The 18,050-nt window shown below is 39.7% G+C and overlaps 1 long non-coding RNA gene across 1 annotated transcript; it reads left to right on the top strand.

Annotated features, from left to right (window-relative positions):
* Nucleotides 1–5,981: 5,981 nt before the first annotated feature.
* LOC110360520 (uncharacterized) lies at nucleotides 5,982–12,368 on the top strand. The gene is made up of 4 exons (XR_002416453.2): nucleotides 5,982–6,055; nucleotides 7,684–7,786; nucleotides 11,085–11,131; nucleotides 12,065–12,368. It is a non-coding gene; the product is annotated as an uncharacterized LOC110360520 (long non-coding RNA).
* Nucleotides 12,369–18,050: the final 5,682 nt, after the last annotated feature.

Raw genomic sequence — 18,050 nt, 5'->3', positions numbered from 1 at the left:
GTTAGTTTGGAAGGGCGTGGTCAAATGATCTTGCTTTCATTCTGCAGAAACAGTGTTCTGCACAGTCAGCATTACTACGTCTGCTGGGTGCAGCCCAAAAGGAGAAAATTGAAACATTTGCACTTCCTTAAACATTTCCTTTAAAATAGGTTATAAACTCGAGGATGGCACAGAAACGGATTGGTGTGAGATCTTTGTCTCTGGAAAGGAGTGTTCTGCAATTGCAGAAAAAGTTTGGGGTCTATTTCCCCGAAAGAGCACTTGACAGAGATGCAATTCAGGAAAGGAAGCATGAAATTTCTCAGCTGTGGAAATTATATCAAGAATACTGAGAGACATTTTGTAAGCATTGGCTTGTGGGTTTTGCCCTCAAGGCAAAAAGACCAAAACATTCGTGATGTTTTCTTGGACAAGTTTGTTTGAGAAAAGGAAATTTCCAGTGTACATGGATAAATTTTCCTAGTCAAGGAGTAAAAATGGGGCAAATACCACCTTGTTGCGTATTATAGGACATTCTGTGAGCTGCAAAATGTATATAAACGTTATAGAAAAAACACTATGAAAAGACAACAACATAAGGAATTACCATAATTTTAAAACAGTTTATGAAGGAGGAAAATTAAATTAAGAATTCATTCACTACAAAAATATTTATGCCTCTTTTTTTTTTTTTTTTTAAGCTGTTTTCTGTTATTATTCTACTTTCTTTTATTTAATTTCCAACTTTCAGATCTCTGTTTTTTGAAGTTTATAATTCATTTCTGACCAAATAGTGACAGCTGGCCTGATTTGTTGTCTGAGTTCTGCTGTTAGATCACAACTTTTTTAGAGGTGGACATTATTAGAGAGGGTGAATGCCAATCACTATTCAGAAGCAGATTGCAGATATGCTTGAAGGTCAGGACACAGACACTGGGGATTTAAGTCCAATGTGTCAAAATAGTGACTTTTTGAGAAGGGTTCTGAATTTGAATTTTGGACAGTAGATTGCAAGGAATTGGTTTAAGCTTATGTCTCTTCTTCAGGTTGATTATAAATAAAATTGCAGTGAATTAACCTATTTAGAATGCCAGCTGATGCTTGCAAGTGATGACGAACAGAATTAATATTCAGAAAGAAAACAGAGACCAGCACCAGATTCTTCTAATTATTATAAATGTAGTAAGCCTGAAAATGTAAGCTCAAACTAAACACCATCCTCTCACAGTGTTTGCAGTACAGGTCACATTGAACAGAACCAAGACCTCAGAGGGAAGGAAAAAATTTTCCAGCCTCCCACAGGACCAGCTTGGTGTTTTGACAAAATGTTGAACACAAACACTGTTACCTCCAAGATAATCTGTTATCTGGAATAGATCTTTTAATGGCTGGGTTTGTGTACTTTCTATGTGGTAGTCAAGTTGGCCAGCCATAAATAACTCTGAAAAGGGACCAGAACGGTAGCTTAGATTACCAGCAGGAAGGTTCACTGACAGCCATGACTTTAACATAATTCTCTTGAAATCAGTTACCTATCACAGAAGTTATTCATAATTAAGTGTTATGGGAGAAGTTCTCATACAATATAATATAACCCTATCTTAAACTAATGAAGACAGACCAGTGTAGGCCATCGGAAGTCTTAATCTCATATTTATTTTCTCTTTAAATTCATGTGCTTTTTAATTAAAAAAAAAAAAAAAAAAAAAAAGAAGAAGATAATTTGTTTTATATATTAGATATCAGGGAACAGAGCACAGGTACCAGTAAGACTTCAGGGGCTCCTGGCTGTCCTGCCTGTCATACTGCTATCACTCTGGAAGGACATGAGTCTCCTCGATGGTCCGGTGTTATATAGGGCAGCTCATGCAGCTGTTAGGTAACCTTAGGTGTCCTAAGTTGAAGCACCAGACGATATTTTAAATAAGCAGTGCTTTTAAGATCATACTGTGAAGATAATCATAAGCAGTAAAGTCCCATTATCTGATCCACACAGATGTATCAAAATCTTTGACCTTGCCATGTGTCTTTATATGATGCTTTATTTTTATGTTTATTTGTGTCTGATATTTAATCCTAGTAGGTTTAGAACAGGGAGCTGCTTTCTATTCTTGGTTCTGGATTTAGTCACAGGAAATGGTATCACAGGTTTCATGAGTATACAGCTAAAACTATATATGTGTGTATATATATATATATATATATATGAAGTATACTTACTTATAAAATTACTAAGAATTCAATTGTTGCTTTGCTATTTAATGAATAAAAATATGCCCTCTTCCTGCCATGCAAAGAAGGAGAGCAAGTAAAGTGAAACTTACTGGGAATCTAAGGCCAGGATGGTTACAGAAAATCACATCTGTGCCCCCACAACACAGGAATCCTACTATCAAGACTGATTCTGTTTGAATCTATTTTAGAAAGACATTCTGCCTCATTTGAAAGCGTTCAAATGAAGGAGAATCCACAGCAAGCTGTTTCAAGAGTTAATTGCATGTACTGTTAAAAACTGGTGCTTTATTTCCAGTCTTATTCCTTCCTTTTTTTCTTTAAAGGGAGAGATTAGAGATGAGAACAATTCATCTGCAGATCCCATCAGGTTTGTTCTACAATATTCGCTTGTAATGTCTCCTATAACTGCTCCTGTTTGCTCACCAGCTCAGAAACGAACTGCAGCCTTAGATGAGTCCCCCACACAGAGACAATACTCTTATCTTTCCACTTTAAGCTGTATTAAATGAGCCATAATGTCTTTCCACAGGATAAAGGCGCAAGCACAACCACCTCATAGGGAAGAAAATGAATATCAAACAGAGCTGGCAGCATATTCTGTACTATACAGGTTCCTCCAACGTGCCCATCTCCATGTATATGAGTGCCTTTCAGAGCAAAACCAACACCAACGTATAAAAGTACCCTTTCAACCTCCTCAGCCATGGAGTGTTCATGCAGTAAATGCTGAGGGTTAGGAGATGCCCCTGGAACATGGGCACAAGGAAGAAAACATTGAGTGGAGATTTGGAAGAGACAGAATTTGCCAGGACACTAAGTCACTTCAAGAGTAAATTTCTTTGTCTTGCTGTAGCTGCTGAGGGCAACCTGTTTCCCACATGCTCAAGGCTGTTCCTGAGGAACAGCAGGACTGTCTGTAGGAAGTGCAGGTACTCGGGCATCGTGCTGTTCAAGGAGTGGAGGTTTAAGTGTAAGGTGCTTCCTTTGGACCGTTTACTGCCAGGTGTGACTGTCAGACCAGCTGATGTCACAAAGCCCTCCAAGTGCAGAAGTTACATAGAACTCCAAGGAAACAAGGAGGTCTGGTTGTGTTTTGCAACTGGTTGTCATTCTCCTGTCTCTCAGGTAGGGGCAAATGATGGCAAACAGTCTTGTGGCTGATCCTGTGAGGAGATTACTCTTTCTTAGCTTCTTGGGAGCTCAAAAAGGGTCCTATGATGTCAACAGACGATCCTCACCAAGGAAAGACACCAGAAAGGATTTCCACTTGCAAACTAAAGGGAAAAGTAAGAGTTTGACTGATCTGATTTACTTGGAGCTTCGCATGAACACCATTCTCTAAATCAGAGATCTCATGCTCTTGTATTTAGCTACCTGAATGCCTATATACTCACCCTTCCAATGACTTCATTAACTGAGAGTAACAATGAAACTTGCTCACTCACTCAGCGCACAGTGAGATCAGTAAAGTTGTAGTGTCTGTAAAGCTTTTCCATAGCAGAAAGGTAGCATTTTACACACACTTTGGATGTAAATAATTACAAACCATGTGCAACCAGACTATATCAGGTTTGCACCCATGCCTTGACCTATGAGGAGGCTGTTATCAATATGTTTATTCTGTAATTAAGATGAATTGAGAGGTTCTAAGCAGTCTGTTTTACAGCAAGTGTCCACAAACAGCAGCATGGGCACAAATGAGGGAACAGCAGCACAGAGGAGAGAGGGAATAGCCAGAGGGTGGGAAGGCAAGAAATTATTACACTGCTTTTGTCAGCTGCATCCTGAAACTTTTAGAAACTTTAGGACTTCTGGAAAAATATGAAGGTTTTCCAGCCCTGGGATCTGTAAAATCAAGACTGCATGACTGTTCAACGGGCTGTGTTCCAGATCAGCCACAAATTATTGAATGGGAATTACTGGCAGAGCTTGTGACTCTGTGTCAGAAGATCAAACTGCCTTTATGGTTCCTGTCCCTTGAATCTATGAACTCTCTTTAGGGCTTCTCAAGCCTGAATTCAGCCAGCCAATATTTTTCAGTAAGAGCAGGAGGAAGGACAACGCTTTTGATACTCGTACAAATTGCACTGTTTGTCTAACTGTCAGTATTATATCTCTGTATTCCATGGGCATTAGGAACCTACTGCAGAATAGCTGTGCAACACCAGTTGTTTGACCAAAGGCCTGTTCAGTGAAACATTTCACCACTCATCTGTCATTGGGGCTGCCAGTAATAACAATTAGCTTGACTTAATTGTGTATTTTAACAGCTGCTTAATATTACACAGATCTCTCCTTCACTCATAATGCGAGATACCTTTCTGTTGAATGTGGTTTCAATTAAGACTGTGTTCACAACTTTTCACAAGCTGTTGAAAAATTCATGTCCTGTGAGAAAAGTGATGATGCAGTAAATGCTACTGGGACAGAGACTAACTTTTTATTAGATTAGTATTGAGCCCTTATGAATTTGTGACTCTAGATTGGCTGATGCCAAAGGAAAGATGGAACAGATTTAACAACTGCAGTAACATAAGAGGTGTAAAATATGCAGGTGCTGATACCAGACAGTTTGTATGTTGGGAGGGAGTGTGTCCTTACAGTGGTGGCAAGCTGTAATCAATTGCATAGCAACAGAGCAGTTAACTAGATTTCCTTGTGGTTGGGAAGTACCAAGCTGATGAAGAGCACTGTGACTGAGCAATACTACAGCATTACTTCTATTTAAAGCCTGTACCATTTGTTGCACAAGAAAAAATAAACTAAGTCACATTTTTCAGAATGTCACAGGAAAAAAAATGAGGCCTGGAATATCCACTTCAGCATAAGAAAATCTCTCATGTATTTGTGTGTGTGCCAAATGTATTATTCTTTACAAGATAGCACTTACTGAGTTATTACCGCTCATCTTCACAAGGGGAATTTGAATTCCAAACTCTCTTAACAAGCCAATACTGTTACACTGACAATCCTCCCCAGATGCCCCAAATAATTCCTTGGTAACTGCAGGAAAAGTTGAGGAAGTTGTTATATATGTGGAATTACATTATGAGCATGAATCACTTTCATCTGGAGCAGATGTCATGCGTCCTTAGCTCGGCTTCTTCTCAGACATGGAAGGCATGACATTTATATGTCATTATAAATGGGCTGGGATTTGGGACTGTGCAAGCTTTTGGGTTACAGGCATTCAGAAGTACAATCATCACCCTCTCCTCCTTTTTATTGTCCAGAAGCAAACATTTTGTGAAATTCTCTCCTCATATTCTGCCAATAAACATTTTAGTCATCCTAGCAACAATCTTTAGACGTGTTGTAAATATACTTGGCAAGTCACTGGGTGCCCTAAGCCATTTTAAACAGCTACTTTCTACTTAGTTTGTATATTTTGCACGTGTGAAGAACAGTGAAGCAGGGTGGAGCAGCACATGCAGGTCCCACAGTATTCATGCCTTTAGTACCTAGGAAGGTGGTAACTCCCTGCCTGATGACTTTTGTCAGTGCTTTGTAGCACAGTATTTTTATTTTCTTTTGTAGAGAGTTTCCCAATTTAATGTTTAGGGTTTTCTTTGTTTTGTTTTTGTTTGTTTGTTTGCTTTGTTTTGTTTTGTTTTTGTTTTTAGGAAATGAATGCTCTTTGAGAATTCATCACATTGTGAACTTGGTTGAAACATGTAACATCTTGAAAAGTTGTTTTGACAAGGCACGGGTCTGTGGAAACCCAAGCTGTCACACAAATAGCAGCAATCCCATGGTTATGTTTCTATAGGAACCTGGGTTATGTATCAACAACTGCCACAGAGCAACTGATTCAGAAAAATGTCAGAAGCCGCAGGTGATGGTATGTTCTACTTATGCCCCTTGTTATAAAGTCCTGCCCATGGGAGGACATTGTCCAAACAGCGGGCCCATCTGCTAAAAAAGGTCTCCAGCACCTCTCAAATCCTGAGGTTTAAAACCTGAACTTACAAATAGCTTTTATTAACATAGTATTAAATATTGCTTAAAGAGCAAATTGCTCTTTGAGCATTGGATCTCTGCCTTCTCAATGGCTGGTGTCCCATGTCTAGATTCTCTGGTGTTTCATAAAGGCAAAGACACTCAGTGACAGTTTTCCCTCAATATGAACAATAGTATTATCTTTCTCATCAAGGGTCTTAACTATTTTCAGACAGCTCATAGGAACTTTATAGATCTAACTAAGTCAAATCCCGGAAGTTAAAAAGTTAAATTGTATACATATATACACACTTATACAAACAACAAAAATATACAAGACTCATTTACACAGGAAGCCAGGCTAAAAATTAACCCCCATTATGCCCTTTCATGCTGGCCATACAAATATGTCAATTCAAACAAATAAACCCTGCTGGTTTGCTCACACAGCAGAATGATTTGCTTCCTGTAAGAACTGAAGGCTCCATGCATACCCCAGTTTCTGAACCAGTTTCTCCATGTAGTCCTAGAGCTATCTTTCCTCATAACGGTCTTTCTTGATTTAAAGACAATAAAGAGCACAGGTTCACAGTAGAAGAGATTGTTCCTGCTCTGAATCTTGAGAGAATTCAATGGGATTTTTATAGGACGTTTTTACACAGGTGAAGGTGAACCAGTTACTGTGTTAATGATCCTTGCTGAGTTTAATGATGAAAAGAACTGACTGTCAAGCTGATGCAAAAGACTGGGACATCTGAAAGTCTCCCTCATCTACTTCCAAAGCAACCGCTTGAGTCCCTTCTTTGGGAATTTAGCCATGCTGAGGAGTTGTCTTTGCTGTGTTTTAAGATCTTTTTGACTGTAGCTTGAATGTTGGATCAGTGGGGTACTGCTGCTCCAACTTGTTCAGAAATGAGCCCAAAATGCAAAGTGTGGGTCCGGATTTGAATCGAGAATTCAAATGTTGGAGACATTCAGGATGTTTGGATATGGGGTTTTGATCTCAGTGCTATGGATAGAGGCACAAATGGAAGGGAGTGGAGCATCTCCCTTATGAGGAAAGGCTGAGGTAGCTGGGTCTCTTTAGCTTGGAGGAGACTGAGGGGTGACCTTATTAATGTTTACAAATATATAAAGGGCGAGTGTCACGAGGATGGAGCCAGGCTCTTCTCAGTGACAACCAACGGTAGGACAAGAGGTAATGGTTTCAAACTAAAACACAAGAGGTTCCACTTAAATTTGAGAAGAAACTTCTTCTCAGTGAGGGTGACAGAACACTGGAACAGGCTGCCCAGGGGGATTGTGGAGTCTCCTACTCTGGAGACATTCAAAACCTGCCTGGACGCCTTCCTGTGTAACCTCATCTAGGTGTTCCTGCTCCGGCAGGGGGATTGGACTAGATGATCTTTTGAGGTCCCTTCTGATCCCTAGCATTCTGTGATTCTGTGAGCCATCCTCTTTTTTGGCCCTGGTTTTGTGGGGGTGGGAAGGTTTACATTTTTACCATGAAACATCTAAAATTTTCATCAGACCAGGCTTCCCGGAGATGAGTCGTGCTGCCATCATCACAGGCAGCTGGGTGCATTCACCTGTCATTCTGTGCTCCAGCCCCCGAATGGCCAGGACAGAGCAGGTAGGACAACAAGATAAAGGAGTCAGCATGCAGATGTTTTTTTTTGTTTTTTTTTTTTTTGAAAAAGCCCTGCAGGAGTTTGCACAACATAACAAGTCCAAGCAGGTAACAGGAGAACTAGTATTTTGCCCAAACACCACAATAGTCATAATTACAGTCATATAAATCAATATGATGAAAGAAAAATCGCATATTTCCAGATGTCCATGGTAAACCTACTTACTGTAAATTAGAGCCAGAGTTATGTGTGTGGAAAACTCCTATAATTTGGGCCTCAGCTGCAAGAAAAGCTGTAAGAAAAGACTCTGAGCTGTGACTTTGTTTTCATCACAGCATTTTGTTATTTCTGTTATTATTTCTTTATCAAAAGAAAGTTGGAGTAGCAATATTCTCTTTTACAACAGCCCTACTATTAATTTGGGAAAAAAATACACTAAATGAGTTGAATGATTACCTTTAATTACCATTCACTGACTAAGCTCTGTCAGATAGAAAAATTCCTATATTAAAATGAATGCTTTTGAAAAATACATCAAGCACGTTGCTGTGATTTGTCCTGCCAGCAGATTCCAACATTAATCCTTCCTCAGCATTGCAACACAGAACTGTGGTCTCACTAGAATTTCAATAGGAGTCATTGCACAGAGCTAAATGATGTGAAAAAGCATCAGTATGCTTTTGTGAAAAAGCATCAGTACCTCATCTGTTGTGTTTTGTTTCATAACAATAATTTGTAGCTTATTGATTCTTTGAGACTTACCTTTTCATACCAGATGGCTTGATATTATTTTTTTTCCATTAATAAGCATTATTAGTGATACGAGATGATTCACTAATAAATAAAATAGTCACATATTTTTTATTGTTTACCCTGTTTTAAGGCCAGGACTCTGCTTTGCCAATGAGTTTCAGCACCAGAGCTTTAATAGTATTAGGATCTTTTACACTTATGGCCAGCATGCAAACATCACACACCTTCTTTAGAGCTTCTAGCTATAGGGAGATAGCCTCTAGAAAGAATAAGGAGGTGGCTTTTCTCCAGTCATATGATATATGCTTAGAGATGACTGTCGATTGTCCCACACACACAGCTTGAAAGTGCCTTTCTGAAGCTTGGTAGAAGCTCCCAAATGGCTGTATGACAGGCTGCTGTTCTGGCCCTGCATGTTGCCTCTGCTCTGTGCTGAGGTCTTCCAATTGGGATGGAAGTTTTGCTTTACACAACATGACCTACAGTCTGCTTCCCATTGTTGTGGCAACATCTCCAGCTGGGAGAAATCCATTCCAACCCAAGCCACAAACCTCCCAGCTCTTCAGTACCTGCAGGCCATTGTAACTAAACTAATTTGCCCACCAACGATTTTGTTATGTTTTGCTTTAACAGAATATTCCAGTGATAAATCAGTTTTCCCAATTTTCTGCTCAATCTAAATTGTCATCGTGGGCTGCAAGACTGCAAATACCAGAAAGAAGGTCTTGCCCAAGAAGATTTCCCACTAGGGTATCATCAGGGAGCCAAGCAAGATATGCAGGAGCAGGCAAATAACAAGAAATATCCCACCTGCCGCCCGTTCTCCCTCCGCCAGTAGCAGGGGCTGGTGGGGCTCCCCCACCCCGGCATCCCTGGATTGCTGCCCGGAGCCTGCCAGCCTAGGGGCACCCACAGGGACTGCACGGGTTCTTGATGGTTTTGGGGACGGTCTCCTGTCCTGTCAGAAAGAAAAGGTGCTGGTAGCCCCTGAGGGGTGTTTCAGCCATGGGCAGGGCATGAGCACTTACAGGGGAACATTGAAAAGGGGCTTCTATCTGCTTCATCTGCAGCCAAGGGCTGTGAGTTGCTGGGTTAGCATCTGAAGCTTTCCATGCTGTGGTTTCTGTCAAAGGCAGTACTTAGTGCCTTCCATTTTTAAGGCAAATATTCTTTTCTTCTAAGCAAAAATCATCTGAAGTTGTTTAAAATCTGAGTCTTACTTTGCCTGTCTTTCGCTAAGAAAATGTACGTAGCACATCATTTATACAGAGCAAAAGTGAACACATTTTCGCAGCCATAGGTTCAAGGGCATGGCACACACAACTGTATTTAATTCTGCTCACTTATGTTATTAAGCTCTCATGCCAGATCAGGAGCATTAACATTTTTGAATTCAGGCTATGGAAAGCTAAGTGATATGACAAACATTTCCAGGCCTCACTGTCTAACTATCGTGATCTAAAGTCATCCCTATGGAAAGGCTTGTTCAGAAGGAATGTGAGACAATCAAACCCCTGCAACACAGTTGAGCTTCATAAATGACACCTTAAACCTCCACAGATGTATTGTGTGGGTTTTATTCTGTTTTTGTTTTGTTTTGTTTCGTTTTTTTTCAGGCAGCCTTTTCTTCTATAGTTCATGTGAATTCTGTTTTACTTTATCAAGTGCTTTTGTAAATTTGGGACTTTTTTTAATTGCAAAGAGGGACTCCATTAGACGGTGTTTAGTGACTTGGAGGAAGAGTGATATTTACTGATGAGGGGAGCAGTCCCACTCTTCTTGCAGATGTTTTACAAACTTCTCCTGGAGACAACAGAGCCACTCGCTTTGGTGACTAGATATGGATTGAGAGCCTTACTTCAGAGCCCTTCTATTCAGAATACTACCCAAATATTTGGATTTTTTTTTTCGGCAGGATTTTCAGCAGGGCCTGCTAAAATGAATGAATTTTTGGCAACAAAGTCTGGAAAGTTTCTTTCAAAAACACTTTATACCCTAGAGCCCTAGCTTAAACATCATATTGTATCCAGATATCTATAGCTTGCATTAATAGTTTACTAATCTAATTAATCTTAATTAATTAATCTTACTAATTATATTCCCTAGTCTGTTAGTCTGTAGCAGGAACCTCATTCTGTTCCATGTATAGAAGCAAGCAGATTTTTGTCATACTCATATAAGAAATCTGCTTATAAGAACAGTAGTGAATGATCAGGCCTAGTATCTAGCACCAGATCTACTAACCCTTAGTTGCATAATAGCTGACATGAGTAAAACACGATAATATAAACGCATATTTGCTATAGACAGCAATTACTCCATTAGAGAGTTCTTTCCTGCCTTTTTGCTGGTATTCACACTGACTACTGAATTTGGGTATTTTTATTTAAATAAATCATTCATGAATACAATTTGTGATTGGGAGAATAATAGTCAAGATAAGTGAATCACATTCAGCTAGTAATGTATTGGTTGATTTTTATTCCTGCTCCCAATGCCATTAACTGCAAACCCATCTTTTTCTTTGATTTGTTTGATTTCTCTCAGAACTAATTCAGAAAAAAATGTAGAAAGAAGTGGACTGCCTCAAAAAAGTAAGGAAAAAAATAACATCATTTTTTCTACATATGCCCAGCAAATTTCTTACTGTAGTAGGAAGCATTTAAAATCAAACAAGCCATACCATAATTGGAGTATAGTTCATGAGAAGGATCAAACTCAGCCTTATATTTCCAGAATTATACTTAAGTCATGCAATCATAGCCAAACCAATGTATTATTTTATCAGATAACAGTCATTAAGGTAAACTGGAAAGCTTGCTCTGAAATATATAATGTGGTTTTATATATATGTATTTTTACATATTTTACAGGCAGTAGGAGATTAGAGAGGATTTAAGTTGTTCCACTAAAACAATTCAACTATAAACCTTGAGCACAGGCATGTGCAAGAGGCATGAAACTGTTCCATGTTTTATTGCACTAGTTACAATGAACATTGTATTTACAGCTTTCTTTTGACTGTACATTAAAATGATACTGAACAGAAGCAGGTAAAACAGAAACCTTAGTCTTTAGCTCTCCTGCTTTCCATGACAGTTTTGGGGGAAAAAAAAAAAAAAAAAAAGAAAAAAAAAAGAAAAAAAAAAGAAAGAGAGGGAGAAAGAAAGAATTATGAGTCAGTTGTAACAAGCCTCAAAGCGGATATAGAATCCAAGTTAATGATATCCTGTAATCTGATCCTGAGCGGACATGGACAGCTGTTCTCAGAGCCCTAATGAACCATACACATTTACAGATCACTGATTAGGAGAACTTGATACTAGTGGGCATAGACAAGTCCTAACACTATTTGAAATAGCTCTGGTGGTATTAAATAACAGGGATCTGTTATCATGTGGTTACCTGTCTGTAAAATTCCAATTTATCTTCATTATGCTGCTGCTTTTCTCAGAGATGAAAGTGGAAAAGGCTTGTCATCTTCGATACTACACCTGTTGCTTTAACTCTTTGTGCTTCTTTGGCAGATGAACAGATTCCTCAGAGTCAGGTTGCAGAGAGAAGCTCTGCAGTGGAGAGCTACTCTGGGCACATCCATGGCCCTGCTGCCTCCATGGACCAACAGTGACTCCAGCCAGAACATACAGAAGGATTCATTCTTGTTCAGTGACAATAGTCACTGTTTTTCAGGGATGAAAGAGAAGGATCGAAACCTTTTGATTTCACTTTCTAAAGAGTGACTAAACTAATCTCTCATTAAGCATTACAACTTTTATTTTAGAAACCCAAGTGTGACTTTAAATTTGTGAGCTTTCCAGGTACTTTTCTTCACCTGGGTTTTCTCAAAATTAATTATTCTGTAACATTTTTTTGCTTGTAAGAAATCAGCTTGGTCCTGTGTACATGTACAACCATTTCTGTCACAGAGAAGGCAAAAGTCAGGTGTCTAAGCAACACTCGACACAGAAAATAAACTCACTTGCAGCATCACCTGTTGGTCTTGGAATTACCATTTCCCACAACTTTGCCGCTTCCCAAAGTGCTTGGGCAAAATGAGCAATACCTGTACTGACATCCTTGGAATAATGGTCCGTTTAAAAACAGAAAAACTAAGAATCAAGTAATTATGGCTGAAATCAAACCTGTACAACAGCAACACATTTTAAACTTGCATTTCTGTTATTCTGTTATTTTTTTCACTGTAAGAGGTTCAAGATTTTAAATATCATGACTGCTATAAAAGCACCTTACATACAGAGGTAGGAAATTATTTTTCTGAGCTTAGTTGCCCTCATTGTATTTTTTTGAGAACTTTTTTCTTAAGTATCCAGTGCTTCCTTTTATAGATTGCTTGTAGAACAAACTGTTGCCTTTTTTCTGATCAGACAGATAAAGGGAACAAAATAGGTTACCTGGAAGAGGCTATTCTTCTGTGGCTAAAAGGTTCATTTCTGGATGAATTTTGAAAAGATTTCCTACCACACTTCAAACATGTACCTCAGTGTAAAGAAGCAGCAGTTATGCTACTGGTCAGCAGCCCCATTTTAGGCTCTCTTACTACATCCTTCACATTTTGGCAGGTTGCATAGACCATCCAGGTGCTTCTGGGAAATGAATTCAGCCTTGTCCAATGAGCCCAGCCTGCTGCGTGGAGGATGTCAGATGGTTCATATGCCTAATAATTTATGCTTCAAAATGGAAGTTTTTATTTCATTGATTTTTACATCAGTAAAACCATAAACAGTTTCAAAATATTATCTTTGTTATTTCTAACATAATCCTACCAGTTAAAGGAACCTCATAACAGTCAATAAGTACAGCTTTGAATTCCTCCTGCTGGCAGCTTGTATTTAATGTTGTCCATTGGATATTCCTCCTTTCTTCTTCTAAGGTACTAATGAAGCAGCATTTCAATAACATTTTTTCTTCAGTTCTTAAAGACAAGCAGCTTTTTCTTGACGACACAAAGTTTTGGGATACTAACCTTTGTCTGGAGTCCCTTTCCAGTTAGGGAATGCATCCTAGGCAAAATGTTCCACTGCTTGCCATGGGATTCATAGGCCTTCATCTTAGATCTCTGAAGTTAGGCGCTTACTCTCTGCCAGTCACTAGGGTCCCTTAATAGTCAGTGGGAAGAGACAGGCACTTCCAGAGGGTGATGCATTCCATCCTGAAACAGGTGTTTAAGATAGGGAAGATGAATTGCCCTGTGAAGGTCCTAGCTGTCCTCCATGACTAGGGCAGTCTGAGGCCATTTGTTGCCAGGATCTGTACAACAGGACCACAAAGCATGCTCTGTCATTAATTCCAGAATAAAGGAATCATTGAAAATGATGTGGCTAGGGTGAACAGAAAGTATAGCCAGGCTTTTCAAATCATACACAAGGAAAGTTTAAGCTGTAGTCAATGAGGTACTTCAGAAAACGGCAACTGGAATTGGCGGGGAGAGCTCAGCACTGAGATGACAGAAGTTGAGCCTTTGGCTGTCAGAAGTGTGGTTTCTTCTTTCTTATCGCTTTAATTTTACACCTTATATCCTGAAGAGAGGCAGTTAATTTCTGTACTTCCCTCAGCCGCAGCTCATTTAGGAAAACCTCCATGGAACTGCAGAACTAGAAAATGCAGAGAATACTCTGACAAATTGAAACCCTCAGCTGTCCTCTTGGCACAGCATAATCACCACTTTTTAACCACCATTTCAGGAGAACCATCCAGAATGATGTGGAGCATGGGGTGGCCACAAAGGCAGGTGCCCCCTTCTGTGTTCTCTTTACATAACCGCTCAGTTCCCCATTTGCTCAGAGACTCTGCAAAAGAAAGAAACTGAAAATAAAGGCCAGGAAGAGGACTTCTGATCAATCCTAAGGCACAGTGGGACTGAGCATCACAGGCAAAAGACCTTTTCCCAGGCACAGGGAGTGGAAACCCTAGCAGCTGAGCCAGGGGAAACAGGACATCCTTCAACAGAGACCTTCCATCTGAGCATGGGCACCAACACTGCGGACACCCAAGGGATGCTGGGGGTCAGTTCCCAGGGATGGATGAGTTTGAGCAGGGTAGGGTGAAAGGGCAAACTTAGTATTTGGAAGATAAACAAGTATATTTGACTCCACTGAGCTAATGCACTCTTGGTTTTATTAAACCAATGAGCTTTGATTATATCATAGTATTTTAAGATAGTAGAGATCATCCAGAGTGGATGGTGCCATTTCAGGTAGATATCATTTGTGCTATGCAGAAATTACATTACTCATTCACTTGAGGATGTATCTCTCAACATGGTTGTAATCCGATTATCAGATCTAAACATTGCCAGTTAAGTTGCTTGAGATGAAAGAGATCATTTTCTAGAGGCCATAAAATATTATATTTCTAATTTTTGAGGAAGAAGAGAATTCTACAAACCTTTGGTGCTGACTTTAACAAAATAAAAAGTACTGGTGCTTTACGAACCATATGATTTCAAACACAGGAATAACAAATGAGCTGTGAAGTATCTCTAAAGATAAAAGATACGTGATACATTCAGTATATGCAGTCAATAACACAATCTTTCTCACCAGGTCTAGTCAGTCTACAGACTCCAAGAGCAATATCCAGTTCCCACTGTAGCAGTCATATGGAACCAGAGGGGAAGTGGTGTGCAACAGACCTCCGCTCCACTCTGTTAGTGAAGGCACTGGAAAGCCCAGGATGTGCATATCTCACGGTGAGGAGAATGCATTCTTTCTCTAAAATCTTCTGTGATTGCAGCAAGTGCATGAGAGAGCTGGTCCTGTCCTGTCCCATCTTCAGTTTGATTGTGTCTGCAAAAGAGAGCCAGTGCTACAGAGAAAAGTGAGCTGAATTCAGCCCTTTTCAGGGTAACTGTGCTGAGCCATGCAAGTGGCCTACTTGGTCTTCTGGATGTATTTAGAAAGTGTAAGTGAGGGATGGAATTCATCTGACCCAAACACTGACATTTACATTGTGGATGCATTTGTTGAAGCTAGTCTGAATTTACAATCAATGCAGAGAAACAGCCATGTTATACGGGCTGTTTTTAAATCTTTGGAGGGAAGTTAAGCATGCACTGGTTCCATTGATATTAATGGCATTGGTAACCACCTCAGTGCAAATATCTATATTTAATCAGAGGCCTCTCCTTCCCCACTGTAGTACCACAAAACCTGTGGGACAAGAGAGGAGTTTTTGCCCTGTTGAAATTAATCTGGCATCACTGCAAAGGAGCTGGGAAGCTACGTTAGTAGCATGATTGGTGATAACATTTGCCTGGAAAAGTCACAGACTTTCAGTTAAAAACAGGTCAGCTTCTGGCTTGGTTACATTCTGTTCTAGTGAATTTTGTTGCAACACAGACTTTAAAATAAAAATGTAAGCTAGCATAAGCTGTCTTGAGATTGCTTAGTCTTTTGCTGGGAGCCAAAGAGGTCCTCTGCTCCCTAGGGACTGCTGAATTGTTTCAAACAGTTTTAACATGGATCTGCAAGCTGTACCTCTACCACCAGTGAGCTCTGAAGCACAGTAGGAGTACTCTGAATCAATAATCAGCTTCTTCGTCTGAAGTCCTCAAGCGCGAGGCAGACAGACTACAACATCCACTGTGTTTTCTTCTGAGGGAAAGCTTGGAAGAGTGTCCCTGTATGAGTTCTAAGCAAGAAGTTGCAGTGCTGTCCCTAGAACAGGGTCTCCCATGCCAATGAAAAATCTGCCCTTTTATCAGTCCTGTAGAGAACTTAGTCATGGATGGAACTTTGAAATACCAGGGTCCTTCTTTTAATGTTTATATGCTAGCATTGGGACTCATTGTATTGCTACCCAAGAAAGTTTTGTGACAACTGTGCCAATTCAATGGCTTTGACTGTGAAGATATGCAAAAACAAGGAGCAGAAATGAATCAAGATGCTGAAAACTCTCATAAAGACCGTCTTTTTTAAACTATTACCTCTGGGTTTTAACCTATGCCCATTTGTCAATATGAAAATACCACTTGATCTCAGCAGGAACAGGAATAGCCCATAAAGCAATCTTCAGATCTGAATGAAAACACAAACCACTGCATATTTTCAACTTTAGACCTATTGCAAGGCCATTGCAGAGTATCTGATAATGGCATTTATGTTTATATAGTCCATTGTTTTTCCTGTGCTGCAAACTTTCCACTCTTGACAGCCCTGTTTCCTGTTTCCCATTATGGAAGTCTCCAAAGGGGGTTTCCTTCTGTTTTTCTTACGGTCTAAAGGAATTTCATAAGTACAAGTCAAGTTTCTTTTCAGTGCTACACGTGCAGAATGGAATCTGAAAGCTCCCAGTGTAATCATCTCCAGCATGTACATAGTTAGTGTTACACATAATCCACATCTGGGTCACAAAATCTCTGAAACGCTTCCAGGAATATTTAGACAACCATAATGCAACACGTTGCTGTATAAGGAACAAATAGAGCTAACCTCAGTGTCAAGGTTATAGCTTTTGGGAAACACAGCAGCTCCCCTTCAGAACTTTGCAGCTCACCTTCTGGGTCCTGACTGCCATCAGTTTGAGTACCGTTAGTATTTTCTTTTCCACTCAAGCCTGTAGACACATCTGAAAACAGTTTACATCCCAACTTGCCTTATGCTGCTGATATTTAAGTCTAAACTCTGTATAAAACTTGATGCATATGTAACCCATATATTTTAATACAAGAGACTGTCTTGGCATCTTTTTCTGCTACAATCAGCTCCGAACCCCAGGAGATAAAATATGGTTGAAACCGAACTAGCAGGCAGTCTGCATTACAGTATTCATTTCAGAGTTAAAACACATTTTTATATTAGATCTGGGCTTGGCACTATGCTGCAGCACTGGCTTGTGTGTAATATAGTATCTATAAACTACTTTTTAACCACTGCTTATGGCACAGAACCCATGGTGATACAAATGCTATATGAAGTCCTTTAAAATTTTATTTTGGGCACAGTTTACTTAAATAGTGGATTAAGGATGGTGCATCAAGGAACACAACAGCAGGCATTACCTGTAGCCATCAATTATACTAGCTATTATCATAATTTATTAACAAAAACTAGGGGGGAGTGAGGGTAGAAAGGTGGTTCGCTTTTGGTGTATTTTCATGCAGCTGTCTCTGCTCCACAAATGTTGTGGGCCAAAAAATTCCTTCATTTTTCTGTTTTAAATCCCAAAAAGGGATCTTACCAGAAAATACTATCCAGATCTATGTTAACTCACTGTCTTGCCATGCCTTTGAAATTCTTAGCTGCAAATTTGCCTTCTGAATTGCTTTTACTACCAACAACTATCTGATTTAGTATCGCTATCCGTACAGTGGTGAGTAGATTTCTGTGTATCTCTGTGCAGACACTTTCCTGCAGAAAAGATGAGAATTCTTCAGCAAAAGAGGTCTGGGGTTCAATCCCTGGCCAAGGTTATATGTGTTGTGTCTAAAGAGCAAATACAGTACTGCTCATCCACTGTCCATCCATGTTCACCTCTGCTGTCAGGTTCACACAA

Source organism: Columba livia, chromosome 2 (assembly GCF_036013475.1).
Source record: "Columba livia isolate bColLiv1 breed racing homer chromosome 2, bColLiv1.pat.W.v2, whole genome shotgun sequence".
Taxonomy (NCBI): Eukaryota; Metazoa; Chordata; class Aves; order Columbiformes; family Columbidae; genus Columba; species Columba livia.
Note: the sequence above shows the minus strand (reverse complement) of the source record. Positions and strands in the feature narration are given on the sequence as shown.